This window comes from Saccopteryx bilineata, chromosome 9, assembly GCF_036850765.1.
Source record: "Saccopteryx bilineata isolate mSacBil1 chromosome 9, mSacBil1_pri_phased_curated, whole genome shotgun sequence".
In the NCBI taxonomy this organism is placed as follows: Eukaryota; Metazoa; Chordata; class Mammalia; order Chiroptera; family Emballonuridae; genus Saccopteryx; species Saccopteryx bilineata.
Window position 1 is genome coordinate 75,896,967 of NC_089498.1, and position 22,515 is coordinate 75,919,481.

Consider the following 22,515-nt stretch of genomic DNA (forward strand, 5'->3'; position numbering starts at 1 on the left):
ATAGTTTGAGTTGACATTTCCCTAACACTTAATGATGTTGAGCATTTTTTTCATGTGCTTATTGTCCATTTGTAGATCTTTTTTGGAGAAATATCTGTTCAAGTCTTTCACCCATTTAAAAAAATATTTTATTTATTGATTTTACAGAGAGAAGAGAGGGAAAGTGAGAAGTATATATTCATAGTTGCTTTACTTCAGATGTTCACTGATTGCTTGTGGTATGTGCCTTGACCAGGGTTTAAACCAGTGACCTCAGCATTCCAGGTCTACACATTATCCACTGTGCCAGCACAGGTCATCTTTGCCCATTTTTTAATCAGGTTGCTTGTTTTTTGTTGTTGAGTTTTAGGATTTCTCTTCATATTCTGGGTAGTAATCTCTTATCAGATGTATAACTGGCAAATGTTTTCTCCCATTCTGTGGGTTGCTTTTTAACTGTGTGTCTTTTGATGCTCAGTTTTTTAACTTTTTCATTAAGTCTAACTTCTCTATTTTTTCTTTTGTTATCCTGTCTTTTGTATTATAACCAAGAATTTATTGCAAAATCTAATATCATGAAAATTTGTTCTATATTTTCTTCTAAGAGAGTTATTGTTTTAGGTCTCACATTTAGGTTTTTGATCCATTTTGAGTTGATTTAAAAAATCTTTTCCCAGTATCACTTTTGAAAAAGATGTCCTTTCCCCCATTGAATGGTCTTGGCACCCTTGTCAAAAACGATTTAAGAATATATGTGAGGGTTTATTTCTGGGCTCTCTATTCTGTTTCATTGTTCTATATGTCTCTTTTTATGCCAATACCTCACTGTTTTGGTTATTCTAGATTTGTTGTAAGTTCTGAAATAAAAATGTGTGAGACCTCCCATTTTTCAAGATTGTTTTGGCTATTTAGGATCTCTTAAAATTCCATATGAATTTGGGCCTGACATGTGGTAGCACAGTGGATAAAGCATCAACCTGGAATGCTGAAATCTCTGGTTTGAAACCCTGGGCTGGTCTGTTCAAGGCACATATGAGAGTTGACGCTTCCTGCTCCTTCCCCTTCTCTCTCTCTCCCTCTCTAAAATGAATAAAGTCTTAAAAATGTTTTTCAAAAAATAAATTCCATACGAATTTTAGGATGGGTTTTTTAATTTCTGCAAAATATATCATTGACATTTTGATAGGAATTTCATCGAATCTGTAGATTTTTGGGGGTAATATTGACATTTTAACAATATTAAGTCTTCCAATCCATGAACATGGGATGTGTTTCCATTTACTTGTGCTTCTTTAATTAATTGTAGTTTTCATTGTACAAGTCTTTCATCTTTTCGTTGTATAAATCTTTCATTACTTAAGATAATTCTTAAGTATTTTACTCATTTTGATGCTATTGTAAATGGAATTGATGTATAATTTAATTTTCAGATTGTTCATTGTATAAAATGCAGCTGACTTTTGTATGCTGAATTTATATACTGTTACTTCACTGAATTTATTCTACTAGTTATTTTTCTTGTGAAATCTATAAAGTTTTCTACACATAAAATAATATGCAAGAGGTTCTTTTGCTTCTTCCTTTCCAATTTGGATGTCTTTTCTTTTTTCTTTTCTTTTTTTTTCTTTTATTGCCTTACTTCTCTGGCTAGAACTTTTGGTATTATGTTCAAAGAAGCAGTGAAAGCGGTAATCCTTGCCCTGTTCCTAATCTTAGAGGAAACAATTTCAGTCTCACAGTCTTTTCAGTCTCACAGTCTTTGAGTATAATATTCACTGTGGGCCCTGGCTGGTTGGCTCAGCAGTAGAGCATCGGCCTGGCATGCAGGGGACCCGGGTTCAATTCCCGGCCAGGGCACATAGGAGAAGCGCCCATTTGCTTCTCCACCTCACCCCCTCCTTCCTCTCTGTCCCTCTCTTCCCCTCCCGCAGCCAAGGCTCCATTGGAGCAAAGATGGCCTGGGCGCTGGGGATGGCTCCTTGGCCTCTGCCCCAGGTGCTAGAGTGGCTCTGGTCGCAACAGAGCGACGCCCCGGAGGGGCAGAGCATCGCCCCCTGGTGGGCAGAGCGTCGCCCCTGGTGGGCGTGCCGGGTGGATCCCTGTCGGGTGCATGCGGGAGTCTGTCTGTTTCTCCCCGTTTCCAGCTTCAGAAAAATACAAAAAAAAACATTCACTGTGGGTCTTCACATATATGGCTTTTAATGTGATGAAGTAGTTTCTTTTTATTCCTAGTTTTATTTTGTTTTTGTTTTTTTTTATGAAAGGGAGTTGAATTTTGTCGATTGATTTTTCTGCATCAAGTAAGATGATCATGTGGGGCTTTTTTTCATTCTGTTGATTTGATATATTACATTAAAAGAGTTGTATGTTGAACCATACTTGCATTCCAAGAATAAATCCTATATAGTCACAGTGTATAATCCTTTTAATATGTTGATCAATTTGGTTTGCTAGCATTTTCTTGAGGATTTTTGCATCATATTCATAGGAGATATTGGTTTGAACGTGTTTTTTTTTTTCTTGTAGTGTCTTTGTCCTTGGGGTCAGGGTAATAATGGCCTCATAGGGTGAGTTAGTACTTATTCTCTTTTTTTTCCATTTGCAATTAATAATTTAATTGATTATAAATATTGGCTGGTAGTTTTATTTTCTTGTAGTGTCTTTTTTTATTTTTTTAATAAATTTTTATTAATGTTAATGGGATGACATTAATAAATCAGGGTACATATATTCAAAAAAAACATGTCTAGGTTATCTTGTCATTAAATTATGTTGCATACCCCTCGCCCAGAGTCAGATTGTCCTCCGTCACCCTCTATCTAGTTTTATCTGTGCCCCTCCCCCTCCCCCTAACTCTCTCCCTCCCTCCCTCCTGCGTCCTCCCTCCCCCCACCCCTGGTAACCACCACACTCTTGTCCATGTCTCTTAGTCTCATTTTTATGTTCCACCAATGCATGGAATCATGTAGTTCTTGTTTTTTTCTGATTTACTTATTTCACTCCTTATAATGTTATCAAGATCCCACCATTTTGCTGTAAATGATCTGATGTCATCATTTCTTATGGCTGAGTAGTATTCCATAGTGTATATGTGCCACATCTTCTTTATCCAGTCTTCTATTGAAGGGCTTTTTGGTTGTTTCCATGTCTTGGCCACTGTGAACAGTGCTGCAACTTATTCCCTTTTATTCAACTTTTTGAAGAATTTGAATAGTATTGGTATTAGTTCCTTAAGTTTGGTAGCATTCACCAGTGAAGTCACCGTGTCCAGAATTTTTCTTTGTTGTGAGAGTACTTATTACTGATTCAATCTCCTTATTAATTATAGGTCTATTGAAATTTCCTTTCCTCATGATTTAGTCTGGTAGTTTTGTGTTTCTAGGAGTTTGTCCATTTCATCTAGGTTATTCAATTTGTGGATAACTATTCATAGTATTCTCTTATAATACTTTTAATTTCTGTAAAATTGATGTTAATTGCCATTTAATTTCTAATTTTAGTAATCTGAGTCCTCTCTTTTTTTCTTAGTTCATTTACCTATAGGTTTGTCAATCTTGTCAACAAGCCAACTTTTTATTTTATTGATTTTCTCTATTGTTTTTCTATTCTGTATTTTGTTTTTCTCTTGTCTGGTCTATATTATTTCCTTCATTCTGTGATCTTTGGGTTTAATTTGTTTTTCTTTGTTTGCTTCCAACACCATATGCCAAAGGACCCAGAAAGAACATCACACACCCATGTGTCAGGTATTAGGCAGATGTAGGACCCCAGCTGTGAACCCTGCAGTGGCCCATGAACCAACTCCAACCACTCTCACCTGCAGTCCAGCAACCCCTGGAAAACACTGTATCAGACAATCACCCACAGATAAGAGGGCCTTTGCACAAATTTCCAGTAAAGAAATTCCAGTATATCACTGGAGAAAAGAATGAGTTTGCATGAGAGGGTAAGAAGAACAGTTTGACTTTACTTGCATCACCTGTCTGTCACCCAAGTTATCACAGCTCAGGACCAAGAGAAATCTTCTTGGGAGGAAGGCAGGAAGAATCTGAGAGAGGGGCAGATAGGCTGCTCAGAAGACATTAAAGGGATGTGGATTCTACACATTGAGATATAAACTTCATCAGGAAGCCCACCCACTAGTTGCAAGGGATGCCTTGTATTTGGATCCCCACACTGGCCCATGGGCACAACCAGCATTCCACATGCCTCACCCACACACACCCTCCACCCAGTGCCTTGGCTCCCTGTGAGCTCTCTTTCACAGCTGCAAGAATGTGTTAATAAGACATGTAAAAACTGGCCCAAATCTGTGGGACAGGGAAATACCACAAACTTGAACTTTAGAACCACCCTTGAGAAAACAAAAGGGGGTTGTCAGCACTCAGCCTGGTTGCAGTATCAAGAGAATGCATGCACACTGGCTCAGCTGGAGCCCCCCAGTCAAGGGACGTATGAGAAGCGATCGATGAACAACTAAAGTACCACAACTACAAGTTGATTCTTCTCATCTCTCTCCCTTCCAGTTTCTCTCTCTCTAAAGAAAGATACATTTAAAAATTCTGCTACAAGAGGGAGTAAGAAGTGTATAGAATGCATATCCACAGAAGGTCTGGGAAAGCCTTGGAATCACTGGCAGGACAAGTAGCAGGTACTTTTCTCCTGAACATCAGTAAGAAAAGACTAAAGGAAGTGACTGCTACTTCAAATGCAAAGACTGCAATGCAAAACCTCAAGGACTATAAAAAAAATCAAAGAAAAATGACACCATAAAAGGATCACAATAATCTTCAGTAACTGATCCCAAAGACGTAGATCTGCATATTACCCAATACAGAATTCAAAATACCAATTTTAAGAAAACTCAATGAGTTGAAAAGGAAAACACAGGAAGACAATTCAAGGAAACCCAGAGAAGAACACATGAACAAAATGAGAAGTTTAACAAAGAGATAGAAATCATAAAAAAGAACCAAACAATTTCTAGAGCTGAAAATACAATGAATAAAATGCAAAATGTAATAAAGAATATCAACAGAAGAATTAATCAAGCAGAAGAAAAAAATTTGTAATTATTAGAAAACAGGAACATTGAAATTATTCAGTTAGAGTAGAGCAAAGATAACAGAATGAAAAAAGAGTGAAGAAAGCCTATGTGATCTATGGGATATCATCAAAAAAAAGAACTTGAGAAATACTGGATTTACAGAAGAAAGTGGGAAAGGGAAAAGAAAGGAACTAAAAGAAATAATGGCTGAGAACTCCCCAAATTTGGAGAGCAATTTGGATATTCCAGTTAATAAATCTCGTATGTCATCAAACAAATTCAACTTAAAAAGATCTTCCCGAAGATATGCCAAAATAAAACTGTCAAAAATCAAAGACAGGCCCTGGCCGGTTGGCTCAGTGGTAGAGCATCAGCCTGGCGTGCGGGGGACCCGGGTTTGATTCCCGGCCAGGGCACATAGGAGAAGCGCCCATTTGCTTCTCTCCCCCCCTCCCCCGCTCCTTCCTCTCTGTCTCTCTCTTCCCCTCCCGCAGCCAAGGCTCCATTGGAGCAAAGATGGCCCGGGCACTGGGGATGGCTCCTTGGCCTCTGCCCCAGGCGCTGAAGTGGCTCTGGTTGCGGCAGAGTGATGCCCCAGAGGGGCAGAGCATCGCCCCCTGGTGGGCAGAGCCTCGCCCCTAGTGGACGTGCCGGGTGGATCCCGGTCGGGCGCATGCGGGAGTCTGTCTGACTGTCTCTCCCTGTTTCCAGCTTCAAAAAAATACAAAAAAAAAAAAAAATCAAAGACAAAGAAGGAATCTTAAAAATAGCAGGGGAAAAAAAGCTTGTAGAATTCTACAGTGAAACTATCTTGTCCTGGAGATTTCAAATTATGAATTCAATTTCCTTAATAGTTCTAGGGCAACTTTATTTCATATAGGATGAGTTATGGTTAGTGTTTTTCAAGGAACTGGACCATTTTGTTGTCAAATTTATGTATGTAAAGTTATTCATAATATTTCCTTATTATGCTTGTAAAGTCTGAAGCGTCTGTATTAATTCTATTTACCATAATTCCCAATATTGATAACTGATCACTCGTGTTCTCTCTTCCCACCCAGAGATTTGTCTATTTTGATGTTTTCAAAGAACCAGTTATTTCATTGATTTTTTCTTATTTTTATTTTTGTATTTCATTGATTGCTGGTTTTATTTCTATTATTTTCTTCCTTCTGTTTGCTCTGGGTTTCTTTTGCTCTTCTCTAAATTCTTGAAGTGAAAGCTTAGATTATTTTTTAAATTAGTTTTAATGGGGTAACATTGATAAATCAGGGTACATATGTTCAGAGAAAACATCTCCAAATTATTTTGACATTTGATTATGTTGCATACCCCTCACCCAAAGTCAAATTGTCTTCCATCACCTTCTATCTGGTTTTCTTTGTGCCCCTCCCTTCCTCCCACCCCCTCCCAATCCTTCCTCCCACCCTCCTACATTTCCCCCCAGTAACCATCACAATCACACTTTGTCCATGTCTCTGAGTCTCATTTTTATGTTCCACCTATGTATGGAATCATATAGTTCTTAGTTTTTTTTTCTGACTTGCTTCTTTCACTCAGTATAATGTTATCAAGGTCCATCCATGTTATTGTAAATGATCTGATGTCATCATTTCTTATGGCTGAGTAGAATTCCATAGTATGTACCAAAGCTTTTTAATCCACTCGTCCACTGACGGACACTTGGGCTGCTTCCAGATCTTTGCTATTGTAAACAATGCTGCCGGCCCTGGCCGGTTGGCTCAGCGGTAGAGCGTCGGCCTAGCGTGTGGAGGACCAGGGTTCGATTCCCGGCCAGGGCACACAGGAGAAGCGCCCATTTGCTTCTCCACCCCTCCGCCGCGCTTTCCTCTCTGTCTCTCTCTTCCCCTCCCACAGCCAAGGCTCCATTGGAGCAAAGATGGCCCGGGTGCTGGGGATGGCTCTGTGGCCTCTGCCCCAGGCGCTAGAGTGGCTCTGGTCGCAACATGGCGACGCCCAGGATGGGCAGAGCATCGCCCCCTGATGGGCAGAGCGTCGCCCCTGGTGGGCGTGCCGGGTGGATCCCAGTCGGGCGCATGCGGGAGTCTGTCTGACTGTCTCTCCCTGTTTCCAGCTTCAGAAAAATGAAAAAAAAAACAAACAAACAAAAAAAAACAATGCTGCCATAAACATGGGGGTGCATTTCTCCTTTTCAAACTGTGCTATGGTATTCCTGGGGTATATTCCTAAAAGTAGGATGGCTGGGTCAAAAGGAAGTTCGATTTTTAATTTTTTGAGGAATCTCCATACTGTTTTCCACAGTGGCTGCACCAGTCTGCATTCCCACCAGCAGTATAGGAAGGTTTCCTTTTCTCCACATCCTCGCCAGCACTTATTCTGTGTTGTTTTGTTGATGAGCGCCATTCTGACTGGTGTGAGGTGATATCTCATTGTGGTTTTTGTTTTGTTTTATTGTTCTCATTGTAATTTGCATTTCTCTAATGATTAGTGATGTTGAGCATTTTTTCATATGCCTATCGGCCATCTGTATGTCCTCTTTGGAGAAGTGTCTATTCATTTCTTTTGCCCATTTTTTGGTTGGATTGTCTTCGTGATGTTGAGTTTTACAAGTTCTTTATAAATTTTGTTTATTAACCCCTTATCAGACACATTGTCAAATATCTTCTCCCATTGTGTATTTTGTCTTTTTATTCTGTTTTAATTGTCTTTAGCTGTACAAAAGCTTTTTAGTTTGATATAGTCCCATTTGTTTATCCTGTCTTTTATTTCACTTGCCCGTGGAGATAAATCAGCAAATATATTGCAAGAGATGTCGGAGAGCTTACTGCCTATGTTTTCTTCTAAGATGCTTATGGTTTCACAGCTTACATTTAAGTCTTTTATCCATTTTGAGTTTATTTTTGTGAATGGTGTAAGTTGGTGGTCTAGTTTCATTTTTTTGCAGGTAGATGTCCAATTTCCCCAATACCATTTATTAAAGAGGCTGTCTTTACTCCATTGTACGCTCTTACTTCCTTTGTCAAATATCAATTGTCCATAAAGCTGTGGGTTTATTTCTGGGTTCTCTGTTCTGTTCTATTGATCTATATGCCTGTTATTATGCCAGTACCAGGCTGTTTTCAGTACAATGGCCTTGTAATATACCTTGATATCAGGAAGTGTGATACCTCCTGCTTTATTCTTCCTTTTCAAGATTGCTGAGGCTATTTGTGTTCTTTTCTGGTTCCATATAAATTTTTGGAATATGTGTTCTATTTCTTTGAAGTATGTCATTAATATTTTAATTGGTATTGCATTGAATTTATAAATTGCTTTGGGTAATATAGACATTTTAATGATGTTTATTCTTTCTAACTATGAGCATGGTATATGCTTCCACTTGTTTGTATCTTCCTCGATTTCTTTTATCAATGTTTTATCATTTTTCAACTACAAGTCTTTAATCTCCTTGGTTAAATTTACTCCTAGGTACTTTTTTTTTTTTTTTGGTTGCAATAGTGAAGGGGATTGTTTCCTTAATTTCTCTTTCTGACAGTTCATTGTTGGTGTATAAAAATGCCTCTGATTTTTTAGTATTAATTTTACATCCTGCCACCTTGCTGAATTCATTTATCAGGTCCAGTAGTTTTTTGACTGAGACTTTAGGGTTTTCTATACACAATATCATATCATCTGCAAATAATGATAGTTTTACATCTTTTTTTCCAATTTGGATGCCTTTTATTTCTTCTTCTTGTCTGATTGCTGTGGCTAGGACTTCCAGGACTCTGTTGAATAAGAGTGGTGAAAGGGGACACCCCTGCCTTGTTCCTGATCTTAAAGGGATTGCTTTTAATTTTTTCCCATTGAGTATGATGTTGGCTTTGGGTTTGTCATAGATGGCCTTTATCATGTTGAAGTATGTTCCCTGTATTCCCACTTTGCTGAGAGTTTTGATCATGAATGGGTGCTGGATTTTATCAAATGCTTTTTCTGCATCTATTGAAATTATCATGTGGTTTTTCTCCTTCCTTTTGTTTATGTGATGAATCACATTGATTGATTTGCAAATATTGTACCAGCCTTGCCTCCCAAGAATAAATCCCACTTGATCATGGTGTATAATTTTTTTCATATATTGCTGGATCCAGTTTGCTAATATTTTGTTGAGAATTTTAGCATCTATATTCATGAGGAAAATTGCCCTATAATTTTCTTTCTTTGTGTTGTCTTTGCCTGGTTTTGGAATCAGAATTATGCTTGCCTCATAAAATGAACTTGGAAGTCTTCCTTCCTCTTCAATTTTTTGCAATAGTTTGAGAAGGATGGGAGTTAGTTCTTCTTTGAATATTTGGTAGAATTCACTTGTGAAGCCATCAGGCCCAGGACTTTTCTTTGTTGGGAGTTTTTTGATAACTGTTTCAATCTCCTTTGTTGTAATGGGTCTGTTTAGGTTTTCTGATTCTTCCAGATTGATTTTTGGAAGATTGTATGTTTCAAGGAATTTGTCCATTTCATCTAAGTTGTCTAGTTTTTTGGCATACAGTTCTTCATAGTATTTTCTTACAATATTTTGTATTTCTGTTGTGTCAGTTGTTATTTCTCCACTCTCAACTCATTTCTAATTTTATTTATTTGAGTCCTCTCTCTCTCTCTCTTTTTTGTGTGTGTGTGAGTCTAATTAAAGGCTCATAGATCTTGTTTACCTTTTCAAAGAACCAGCTCCTGGTTTCATTGATCCTCTGTATTGTTTCTTTAGCCTCTATGTCATTTATTTCCTCTCTGATCTTTATTATTTCCTTCATTTTACTACATCTGCGCTTTACTTGCTGTTCTTTTCTAGTTCTTTTAGATGCAGGGTTGTTTATTTGAGCTTTTTCTAGCTTCTTTAAGTATGCCTGTAGTGGTATGAACTCCCCTCTCAGTACTGCTTTTGCTGTGTTCCATAAATTTAGAGTTGTTGTATGCTCATTATCATTCATTTCTAGGAATTTTTTATTTCTTCTTTGATCGCATCCTTAATCCATTCATTATTTAACAACCTGCTGTTTAGTTTCCATGTGTTTGAGAATTTTTGAGTTTTTCTGTTGTGGTTGATTTCTAGTTTCATGCCATTGTGATCAGAGAAAATGCTTGATATAATTTCAATCTTCTTAAATTTGTTGAGACCACTTTTGTGCCCTAACTTGTGGTCTATCCTAGAGAATGTACCATGAGCACTTGAAAAGAATGTATATTCTGCTGCTTTAGGGTGAAAGGTTCTGAAGATATCTATTAAATCCAGTTGCCCTAGTGTGTCCTTTAAGTCTGGTGTTTCTTTGTTAATTTTCTTTCTTGAGGATCTATCTAGTGATGTTAGTGGGGTATTGAAATCCCCTACTATTGTAGTATTGCTGTTGGTCTCGCCCTTTATATCCATCAAAGTCTGCTTTATATATTTGAGTGCTCCTATATTAGGTGCGTGGATATTTATAATGGTTAAATCTTTCTGCTGGATTGCTCCCTTTATCATTATGTAGTAGCCTTTTTATCTTTTACTATAACTTTTGTTTTAAAGTCCATTTTGTTTAATATAAGTATTGCTACCCCAGCTTTTTTTTCATTTCCATTTGCATGAAATATTTTTTTCCATCCTTTTACCTTCAGTCTATGTGCATCTTTGGTTTTAAGGTGTGTCTCTTGTAGATAGCATATGTACAGGTCCTGTTTTCTTATCCATGCAGCTACCCTATGTCTTTTGATTGGATCATTTAATCCATTTACATTTAAGGTTATTATTAATATGTAATTGTTTATTGTCATTTTATTCTTTAAAGCTGTATTCCTCTTTTGCTATATTCTTTTCCTACTTTGATCTGTTTACAACAGGCCCCTTAACATTTCCTGCAGCATTGGTTTGGTTATAATGAATTCCTTGAGATTTTCTTTGGGAAGTTTTATATTTCTCCTTCAATTTTAAATGATAGCCTTGTTGGATAAAGTAGTCTTGGATGTAGGTTCTTGTTCTGCATTACTTTGAATATTTCTTGCCATTCCCTTCTGGCCTCAAGTGTTTCTGTTGAGAAGTCGAATGTCATCCTTATGGGAAATCCTTTGTAGGTGATAGCCTTTTTTTCTCTAGCAGCTTTTAATATTTTCTCTTTATCACTTAGCTTTGGTATTTTAATTATGATGTGTCTTGGTGTAGATTTCTTTGGGTTTCTCTTTATTGGAGTTCTCTGTGCTTCTTGAACTTGAGAGAGTTTTTCCTCCATAATTTAGGGAAGTTTTCAGCTATGATATGACTGAACAAAGTGTCTATCCCTTGTTCTTTCTCTTCTTCTTCACGAACCCCTATAATGCAGATGTTATTTCTCTTCATGTTGTCACAGAGCTCTCTAAGAGTTTCCTCAGACTTTTTGAGTCTCTTTTCTTTTTTCTGCTCTGCTTCCATGCCTTTGTTCAACTTGTCCTCCAACTTGCTAATTTGATCCTCAGCTTCATCCATCCTATTTTTAATTCCCTTCATTGTGGTCTTCATTTCTAATATTGTATTTGTCATCTCTGATTTTTTAATATTTCAATGTCCTTTTTTATACCTGCTATTTCTTTATTTAGGTGTTTGTAATGACCATTCATTGTTGTTCTAAGATCCCTAAGCATCCTAACAATCATTTTTTTTAAACTCTGCATCCAGAAGTTTGGTTATTTCCATATCACTCAGTTCATTTCCTGGAGGTTTCTCTTGTGGTTTCATTTGGATTGCACTTCTCTGTCTTCTCATTATGTCTGTATGTTTGGGTGTATTGTTTGTAGAGCTGGTTGAGTTTAGGCTTGGTGTTGTCTGCCTCCAGTTTTCAGTTGTGTTATTTGTAGGTCTTATTGAGTTGGCATCAGCTGTTATTTGTAATCCACTGTGGGATTTGACTTTTCTAGTGGAATGGCTTTGAAGTCTTGATTTGGTTTTTTTTCTTCTCAATTATCTTATCTTGGTGGTAGTTGAAAGCTTAGATTATTGATTTGAGATCTTTTCATCATTTTTAACATATGTATTTTAGTGCTATAAATTTTCTTAGCAATGCTTTAACTAAGTCTGGCAAACTTTAAATTTTTTTAAATTTATTTATTTATTTTAGAGAGGGAGAGATAGAAATATTTATCTGTTTCTGTGACAGACTTTAATATGTAGTATTTTTATCTCCATTCATTTTTATTTCCCTTGAGACTTCCTCTTTGACACCTGGATTATTTAAAAGTGCAATTTTAGTTTTTAAATGTTTGAAGAGTTTCCTCTTATCTATTATTGATTTCTACTGTGATACTATTATTGTCAGAGAACACATTTGGTATTATTTTTGCCCATTTAAATTTGTTAAGTTCATGACCCAGGATACGGCTTTGGCATATGATCTGTGGGCTTTTGAAATACTGTATATTCTGCTATTGTTGGATATTCTATAAATAATTATTAGATCTTGTTGGTTGATGGTGTTGTTGACTCTTTTTATATTTTTGCTGATTTTTCTAGTTATTCTATAAATTGTTGAGAGAAAGGTGTTTACATCTCCAACTGTAATTGTGTATTTGTCTATTCTGCCTTTCAGTTTTATCAGTTTGCTTCACATATTTTGCAGCTCTGTTATTTGGTGCATACCTACCTAGAATTGCTATTTTTTCTTGGTGGATTTACCCTTTTACCATTATGCAATGAACTTATCTATCTCTGATTACTTTCTTTGCTAAGTCTACTTTACTGGATGCCAATGTAGTCACTTCTACTTTGTTTTGATTGTGTGCATGATATATTTTTTTCAATCCTTTCACTTTTTATCTGACTATATGGTTCTATTTTGAGTTTCTTAAAGACAGCATATGGTTGGGTTATTTATTAATTCATTCGCAATCCTGTAGAAATAATAATGTAATTTTTAACCCATTGAGTAGTGAGTTTTTTTCATGCTCACTGACCCCTGGGAGTGAGTTCTTTTTTCAAAAAATGAAATTAGTTCCAGTCACCATTTTATTAACTTAAAATCATGTTTGTTTGATAACCAATTTATGGAAACAAGAACATACATTTGCCTTTTTTAATGTTGCCTTACACATATTTAAAATAAAAATTTTTGTTAGCTGGATGGTCAGGAGGCATGAGGACATACATGAATGTTTGTACTACTCAAAGGGTTTAATAGTTTAAGGCTTAAGTCTGCTGGGATTTTTTGTTTGTCCTTTTTTTTATTTGTTTTCTTATTTCCCCCTTCCTGTGGATTATCTGAATGCTTTTTTAAGAATTTTATTTTGATTTATTGATTTTATAATATTTTTGAAAATATCTTTGTATAACTTTTTTAGTTGTTGCTCTAGGTATTACACTATATATACACTACTTATTGCAGTCTACATTTCATCATTTCACTAGTTCAAGTATAGAAAACCTACCTCCTTTTATGTCTCTTTGCTCTTCATGTATATAATTGCCTGAAATATTTTCTCAATATACATTTAGAACCACATCAGACAGTGTTATACTTTGTTTCAACTGTTGAACACAATTTAGAAAATTCAAGAAGGAGAGCTTACTTTATTCAATTTTTTGCTTAACATATTCTTTCTTCTTTCCTGATGTTCATAGGATCTTTCTTCTACATTTCTTTCCTATTTAGAGAACTTTCTACAGCCATATTTTTAGGTCAGGTCTGCTGGTAACATATTATTAGAAATTATGAAAAAGTATTTTTTTGGGGGGGGGAGAGAGACAATGAGACAGAGAGAGGGACAGACAGACAGGAAGGGAAAGAGATGAGAAGCATCAATTCTTTGTTGAGGCACCTTAGTTGTTCATTGATTGTTTTTCTCATATGTGCCTTGAATGAGGGGCTCCAGCTGAGCCAGTGACTCCTTGCTCAAACCAGTGACCTTGGGCATAAGCCAGTGACCATGGGTTTCAAGCCAGCAACCTTTGGGCTCAAGACAGCAACCATGGGATCATGTCTGTGATCCCACGCTCAAGCTGGTGAGCCTGCGCTCAAAGCCAGTGATCTCGGGGTTTCACACCTGCGTTCTCTGTGTCCCAGGCTGACATTCACTGCTCCACTGCCTGGTCAAGCTATAAGAAAGTCTTGATTTCCCTTCCATATCTTTTCTCTGGGTATTGTATTCTAGATGGATAGTTCTTTTAATTTATCACTTTAGAAATGTGCCATTTACTTCAGGTGTCTGTGATTTCTGATAAGAAAATAGTATTTTAATGGTTTTCCTCTGTTCTCAGACTTTCCTTTCTGTATGTTTAGTTTTCAGATATTTAATTATGATATTTCTTAATATGGATTTTTGGGGGTATATAAACTGCTATGAGTTTGCTCAGTTTTTTGAATCTGTAGATTTGTGTCTCTTACCAAATTTGGGGAATTTTTAGGCTTTATTTCTTTGAATAGTTTTTCAGCCCCACCCTCTTTCTTCTTTCCTGAGACTCCAATTATACTTCCAGATTTTTTTCAAGGTCCCACAGACCTGTGAATTGCTTTTTATATTTTTTTTAGTCTATTTCCTCTAAATTACTCAGATTGGGTACTTTCATTTTTTTGGGTTTTTTGAAAGAGACAGTCAGAGAGGGACAGACAGGAAGGGAGAGAAATGAGAAGCATCAATTCTTTGTTGTAGCACCTTGGTTGTTCATTGGTTGCTCTCTCATATGTGCCTTGACCGGGGAACTCAGCAGAACAAGTGACCCCTTGCTTGAGCCAGCAACCTTAGGCTCAAGCCAGTGACATTGGGCTTCAAGCCAGTGACCTTTGGGCTCAAGCCAATGACCACAGAGTCATGTCTATGATCCCACACTCAAGTCAGCAACCCCCTGTACTCAAGCTGGTGAGCCCATGCTCAAGCTGGTGACCTCCAAGTTTCAAATCTGGATCCTCTGCATCCCAGTCCAATGCTCTATCCACTGCACCACTGCCTAGTCAGGCCTACTGGGTAATTTCTATGATTCTTTATTATTATTATTATTATTCATTTTAAGGGAGGAGGAGCAGGAAGCTGCAACTCCCATATGTGCCTTGACCGGGCAAACCCAGAGTTTCAAACCGTTAACCTCAACATTCCAGGGTGGAAAAAAAAATTTATTTTTACTTTCTGGATAAGTGATTTTCATTTTCTTCTCTTTACTTAAAATTTTTTATTAATTTTAATTTATTGTGTTAACATGAATTCAAGTGTCCCACTCAATAAAACTCCCTCACCCCCACCCCCTTGTCCCTCATCGTCTCCCTCCCCCCTTCCCTTTCAAACTTGCTGTCCTATTATCTATATCTATGTGTTATGTATATATAATTTCAGTAATCCCTTCACCTTCTCTGATCTTATCCCCTCATCCCCCTTCCCTCTGACAGCTGTCCCTCTGTTCCCTGTGACTCTGCCTCTGCCTCTATTCCATTCCTCAGTTCACTTTGTTCATTAGATTCCACATATAAGTGAGATCATATGATATTTGTCTTTCTCTGCCTGGCTTATTTCACTTAGCACAATCATCTCCAGGTCCAGCCATGCCATCGCAAAAGGTAAGATTTCCTTCTTTTTCACAGCTGCATAGTGTTCCACTGTGTGTATATGTACCATTGCTTTTTAATCCACTCGTCCACTGACAGACAGACTATTTCCAGATCTTGGCTATTCTAAACAATGCTGCAATAAACATGGGAATGCATATCTTCTTTTGAATCATTGATTTGGTATTCTTAGGATCTATTCCTAAAAGTGGGATAGCTGGGTCAAAAGGCAGTTCCATTTTTAATTTGAGGAAACTCCATACTGTTTTCAACAGTGGCTGCACCAGTCTGCATTCCCACCAGCAATGCAGAAAGGTTCCCTTTCCTCCACATCCTTGCCAGTACTTATTATGTGTTGTTTTGTTAATGAGCACCATTCTGACAGGTGTGAGGTGGTTATCTCATTGTGGTTTTAGTTTGCATTTCTCTGATGATTAGTGATGTTGAACATTTTTTCATGTGTCTATTAGCCATCTGTATGTCCTCTTAGGAGAAGTGTCATTCAGTTCTTTTGCCCATTTTTAATTGGATTGTTTACCTTCCTAGTGTTGAGTTTTAGAAGTTCTTTATAAGTTTTGCTTATTAACCCCTATCAAACATATTGACGAATATGTTGTCTCATTGTGTGGGTTGTTTTTTAATTTTGTTCATTGTGTCTTTTGCTGTGCAAAAGGTTTTTTTAGTTTGATATAGCCCCATTTGTTTATTTTGTCCTTTATTTCACTTGCCTGTGGAGATAAATCAGCAAAAATATTGCTACAAGAGCCCTGGCCGGTTGGCTCAGCGGTAGAGCGTTGGCCTAGCGTGCGGAGGACCCGGGTTCGATTCCCGGCCAGGGCACACAGGAGAAGCGCCCATTTGCTTCTCCACCCCTCTGCCGCGCTTTCCTCTCTGTCTCTCTCTTCCCCTCCCGCAGCCAAGGTTCCATTGGAGCAAAGATGGCCCGGGCGCTGGGGATGGCTCTGTGGCCTCTACCTCAGGCGCTAGAGTGGCTCTGGTCGCAACATGGCGACGCCCAGGATGGGCAGAGCATCGCCCCCTGGTGGGCAGAGCGTCGCCCCTGGTGGGCGTGCCGGGTGGATCCCGGTCGGGCGCATGCGGGAGTCTGTCTGTCTCTCCCCGTTTCCAGCTTCAGAAAAATGAAAAAATATATATATATTGCTACAAGAGATATCGGAGAGCTTACTGCCTATGTTTTCTTCCAATATGTTTATGGTTTCACAACTTACATTTAAGTCTTTTATCCATTTTGAGTTTATTTTTGTGAATGGTGTAAGTTGGTGGTCTAGTTTCATATTTTTACATGTGCCTGTCCAATTTTCTCAATACCATTTATTAAAAAGACTGTCTTTACTCCATTGTATATGTTAGGTTCAAGGAAGTGTACTGTGGCTGCCAGAGTCTAACTCTTAAAAAAAAAAAAAAAAAGGAACAGGGAAGTGTTGACAAGGTCCCTGTGAGGCCGAGAACAAAGAGTTCAGCACAAAGTTGGGCGACTATGAGTCAGAGACCCTTATCAGAAGTTTATGTTTGAAATTCTCCACTGAGCTATGTCCCCCTCCCCCATTGCTATGCTGTGCGCGACCTCCCTAGTCAATAGCTAACCGCCATATCTGCTTCTGTATAATGCTTGCTCAGCCTAGATAGCTACCCTATAAAAAGGAGCCATTTTAGAAGCTCGGGGCTGCAGTGCTCCCTTGCGTGGGTTGCCTGCAGTCCCTGCACAGGTTTGCAATAAAACTTACAAAATTCACTTTGGGTTTGCTGTGGTCTGTCTCCTGGGATATAACACATGAAGGCCCCAGTGAGATAAGCCGTGTAAGACCCCTCCTCATGGAGTGGGCTGCAGCAGACGTTGGTAGCTGGCCAGCCTCCGGCAGTTGCTGTTTGGAAACTAAATTTGGCTGATTCGAAACATTTGGAGTCTCGAGACTGTTTGGTAAGGAAGCTTCCTCTTTGAATATTTGGAAACAGAGCTCTAGTTAGAAAAGGGTGTAGTGGAGCAGGTGGGACGCCACCTGATTTCTCCCCACCCGGTCGGTCGGGGAACGCAGGACGCTGCCTTCTCCCTTTGGTTTTGGTTTAGAAGTTTTGTTTGTTTTGTGTGCATATTTGGTTTGTTTGCTTCGCCCATTGCTTCCTCATAGGATTCCTTCGAGAGTCAAGGGCCATGGGTCAGGGGCAATCTGCTGCCCTAACACCTCTTCAGTACTTGCTTGATAACTTTTCTGATTTCTCTCGCAGGGCACAAGACTATGGGACTCCTGTTGATTCTGCCACGTTGCGGACTCTTTGTGAACTAGAATAGCCAACTTAAGAGCAGACTGACCAAACCAAGGATTGCTAGACCCATAGAAAACACAGAGAGTTTAGCGTACTATCACCAGCACCCACCTGCAGGCAGGTGGCACGGTCAGTATGCAGCCCAGTATAGCAGCAGAGGTAGAGAAAGAAAAGACAGCCAGGCTGCAGCTGGCTGTAGGAGAAGTGGCAGAGAAAAGGGAAAAAGAAGAAGAAGCGGCAGGCTCCCCTCACAGTTTCAGGCACTTGCCCCTCCCCCTTGGGCACTGGGAATCCCAGGCATCCTGATTCCCTTTTTTGTATAACAAAGAAACTTCTTTCTTAGCTAATGGGCTGCGCCACTGCTTAGTCAGGCAAAAGATAACAGTGCAGTAAGCTAGAGCCCCTGTCCTCCTCTGCTTTGGCTCTGGGAAATCTCCACCTCCATGTGGAGCCACACCAGAGGAGAAGATTTAGGGAATAATAGGGTTACTATGTCCCTGAGAAAATGGAGGACCTTATGTAAACTAGAATACCCCACTGTTAAGAAAATAAGTTTATAAAATTGTGTGTTTTTTTAGTTTACTACCCCGACCCTTATAATGACTTAATGTTGTAAAGCTCTATAGGTCAAAAAGAGGGTTAGCATCTCTTTACCAGCTGAAAAGCCACAAAATAGTAACTACATTTTGACCATTCCTTATTTTTCTCTGAAAATCAGTAGTTTATTAGGAATAGTAGTTTATAATCTCTTATTGTAAATCGTACTAAATTTGTACTAATAGTAAAGCATATGGAATTGTATAGTCTGTCAAATACAAAGATTTCCTTTTTGTACCAAGAATCTGTTGTTGTAAAAAACAAAACAAAACATTTTCTATGTTAGAAATGTATATATTATTTCAACAGTTTTTTGTTAATTCTCCTTTTCATTTGCTTTTTCATAGCCTGTGATGTTAAAATTTTAGTTTAAATATTAGGGGATATATAATAATTCAGTAATTAATTATTCAATGTTAGGTCACAAAACCCAGAGTAACAAATATTACTATTGATTGGCTTAATAGAAGGATTCTTAACATAATAGGTAGAAAGGAGAACTCTACAGACATAATCCTGAACCTCCACCTGATTTCAGACCCTCCACAGTCTCCAACCACCTACCACCACAGATCAAATCTTTTCTTTCCTCGGTCTAATAGGTTTCTTTAAATACAGGATTCCCAATTTTGTTCTCTTAGTCAAGCCCCTCAGTAAGATCTTCTGAGCATGGCTTTTAAGGTCTATAATGACCAAGGAAGTAATATAAAAGGCAAATAAGGCCCAAAAGAAGTCAGGAAATACCAACTTTTGGCTCCAGCGCCCTAAGGAGCTTCATAGCATTTCATCAAGGCCCTGCTCCGGAGTGGAAAGAAAAGTCATTGAACTGAAGCCTGCCAGGCTTTCCAGCCCCACTGGTTGACACGTCTATGCTGTGGAAAGAGGGACATAAGAAGGTAAGCTTCCCCCTTGCTCCATGGAGGGAGGGTTCAGTCTCTTCTAGCCCTGCTCCAGCTACCTGTGACCTGACCTTGCCCAGCGTGCTGGGAATTGCCACTGAAGGCCCAAGGACATTGTTCACGAGCCTAAGGTATTTCTTCCAAGTAGCAGATAAGCTAATCTCATTTCTTGTAAACACAAGGGCCATCTACTATGCCTTGCTTGAATATTTAAGTTTTATTTATCCCTCAAAGATCTCTACTGTGGGTATTGACAGTCTGATTTATTGCTTTATTTAATGTTTAGTATCTCCTTTATTTCTCTTATCTCAATGCCCCATGCCTATTATAGGTTGGGACCTGCTGCTAATTCCAGCTAGAAGCAGTAGTCACTAGGACTTAAACTCTAACTGCAAAGTGTAGAAATGTAACACCCTTTCCCTAAGTACTTACAGGTTTTATAGGTTACTCAGCAAACTGTTCAAAGACTGTCCAAGAGGCACTTCTAGCAGTACACCACCCAAGGACTGACTCCCACATAGACGAGTCCACACACCATGATCCTGACCACCCCCACTACTGCCAAGGTAGAAGGCATACCCACCTGGGTCCACTGCAGCCAGCTGAAGCTTGCAGTGCCCAGCAGAGACACCTTTGTGGACAGCGAAGACTGACCCCGCTAACCCTTGTAAGCTGACCCTGAGAAGGACAGCATACCCTGCTTCAGCCACAAACCAGAAGTTAACTGGTCCACACATGGCTAATGCCTAGAGAAAAAAACTAAGGACTCTTTTAATCAGGCTTTAGGAAAAGAGAAACTAGGATAAAAAGAAAGTCAACTTAATTGTCACTAAAGGTTAAAGATTTAAATCAAGAGTTCTGACTAGAAAGGAATTGTGTGGTTTTGATAATAAAAGGTATGAGGTGTAGAGGTACTTTTGAAAAGAAAAAGAAAAAGTAAGTTGTTGTGAAAGCTGGTTATATATGAATAGTAAAGAAAGTTCATGAAAGTTGAAGGTTTATGTAAGTTGCAGAAGGTTTGTGCAAGTTGTAAGAAGTTAGTACAGAGAAGAAAAATACATGGCAGAAAGAAATTAGTATAAGAATTTATTCTCTTCATCCCCTTAGCTCACTATTTTACTTACTGCTCTTACCGGACCCCTCGTTTTGCTTATAGTAGGGGGGTCACCATTAGTCCATATATTATCAACTGCCTCACGCAGTATGTACAAAAGAGAATTCAAGCCGTAAAGCTTGTAGTACTAAGGGCACACTATCAGTGTGCCAGCACATACTAGGGAGGACCCTTGACCCAATTAGCTTATAACACAGCTAAAGTAGAAAATTCTCATGAGCCCCAGCCTTATACCATTCCCCCACTGATGGAGAATCAAGGGTTTGATTTATGCCCCAAAGAGATGGGGGAATGTTAGGTTCAAGGAAGTGTGCTGTGGCTGCCAGAGTCTAACTCTTAAAAAAAAAAAAAAGGAACAGGGAAGTGTTGACAAGGTCCCTGTGAGGCCGAGAACAAAGAGTTCAGCACAAAGTTGGGTGACTATGAGTCAGAGACCCTTATCAGAAATTTATGTTTGAAATTCTCCACTGACCTGTGGTGGCGCAGTGGATAAAGCGTCGACCTGGAAATGCTGAGGTCGCCGGTTCAAAACCCTGGGCTTGCCTGGTCAAGGCACATATGGGAGTTGATGCTTCCAGCTCCTCCCCCCTTCTCTCTCTGTCTCTCCCTCTCCTCTCTAAAATGAATAAATAAAAAAATTTACAAAAAAAAATTTAAAAAAAAAAAAAAAAGAAATTCTCCACTGAGCTATGCCCCCCCCATTGCTATGCTGCGTGCGACCTCCCTAGCCAATAGCTAACCGCCATATCTGCTTCTGTATAATGCTTGCTCAGCCTAGATAGCTACCCTATAAAAAGGAGCCATTTTAGAAGCTCGGGGCTGCAGTGCTCCCTTGTGTGGGTTGCCTGCAGTCCCTGCGCAGGTTTGCAATAAAACTTATAAAATTCACTTTGGGTTTGCTGTGGTCTATCTCCTGGGATGTAACAGTATACTCTTATTTCCTTGGAGAAAAGGAACCCTCCTGCACTGCTGGTGGGAATGCAGACTGGTGCAGCCACTGTTAAAAACAGTATGGAGTTTCCTCAAAAAATTAAAAATGGAACTGCCTTTTGACCCAGCTATCCCACTTTTAAGAATAGATCCTAAGAACACCAAATCAGTGATTCAAAAGAAGATATGCATTCCCATGTTTATTGCAGCATTGTGTACAATAGCCAAGATCTGGAAACAGTCCAATTGTCTGTCAGTGGACAAGTGGATTAAAAAGCAGTGGTACATATACACAATGGAATACTACGCAGCTGTGAAAAAGAAGGAAATCTTACCTTTTATGACGGCATGGATGGACCTGGAGACTATTATGCTAAGTGAAATAAGCCAGGCAGAGAAAGACAAATATTATATGATCTCACTTATATGTGGAATCTAATGAACAAAGTGAACTGAAGAATGAAATAGAGGCAGAGGCAGGGTTACAGGGAACAGAGGGACAGCTGTCCGAGGGAAGGGAGATGAGGGGATGGGATCAGAGAAGGTGAAGGGATTACTGAAATTATATATACATAATACAAAGATATAGATAACAGGACAGCAAGTCCCAAAGAGAAGTGAGGAGGGAGTTGGGGGGAAGGAATTGGGGTAGTGGATAAAGGAGGTATAAATAAGGACATGGGGGTGGGGGTGAGGGCGTTATATTCAATGGGATACTTGAATCCATGTAAACACAATAAATTAAAATTAATAAAAATTTAATAAATAAGTAAATAAAATAATAGAAAGTTCCAGTTCTGCCTTTCCCATCACCCATGCTAGGGAAGAAGGCAATCAGGACACTCCAATTATTTACAGTAACAGAGAAGCACAGAGCAAAAAAAGAAAGAAGTAAAAAGGCGTGGTCAGAGATTGCTGATCCCACAAATGCCTCCCTTAGACTGGTTCCCACCTAGGCCTGAGCTAGGAGTCACTATTCTGGAGCAGTGCTTCCCAGATGCTTTTGGTCCAAGGTGCAGCTCCCAGGGCAATTATGAATTTGGTGATCTGGAACCCTGAAGACTATTTTCTCCCAGAGCTTTAGGTGACTCTTATGGAAAGAAAGATTCACAAAGCATTGCTGTATAATACTGTATATTCCCAGGTCCCTCTCTGGGTTGGAGATCTTGGAAACTGTGGGGG

At 38.9% G+C, this 22,515-nt stretch overlaps 1 protein-coding gene across 5 annotated transcripts in view; it reads right to left on the reverse strand.

Moving 5' to 3' along the window:
* The window catches only part of CFAP70 (cilia and flagella associated protein 70), a 188,363-nt gene that overhangs the window by 163,191 nt on the left and 2,657 nt on the right, over window positions 1-22,515 (reverse strand). The gene's annotated exons all lie outside the window — the stretch shown is intronic.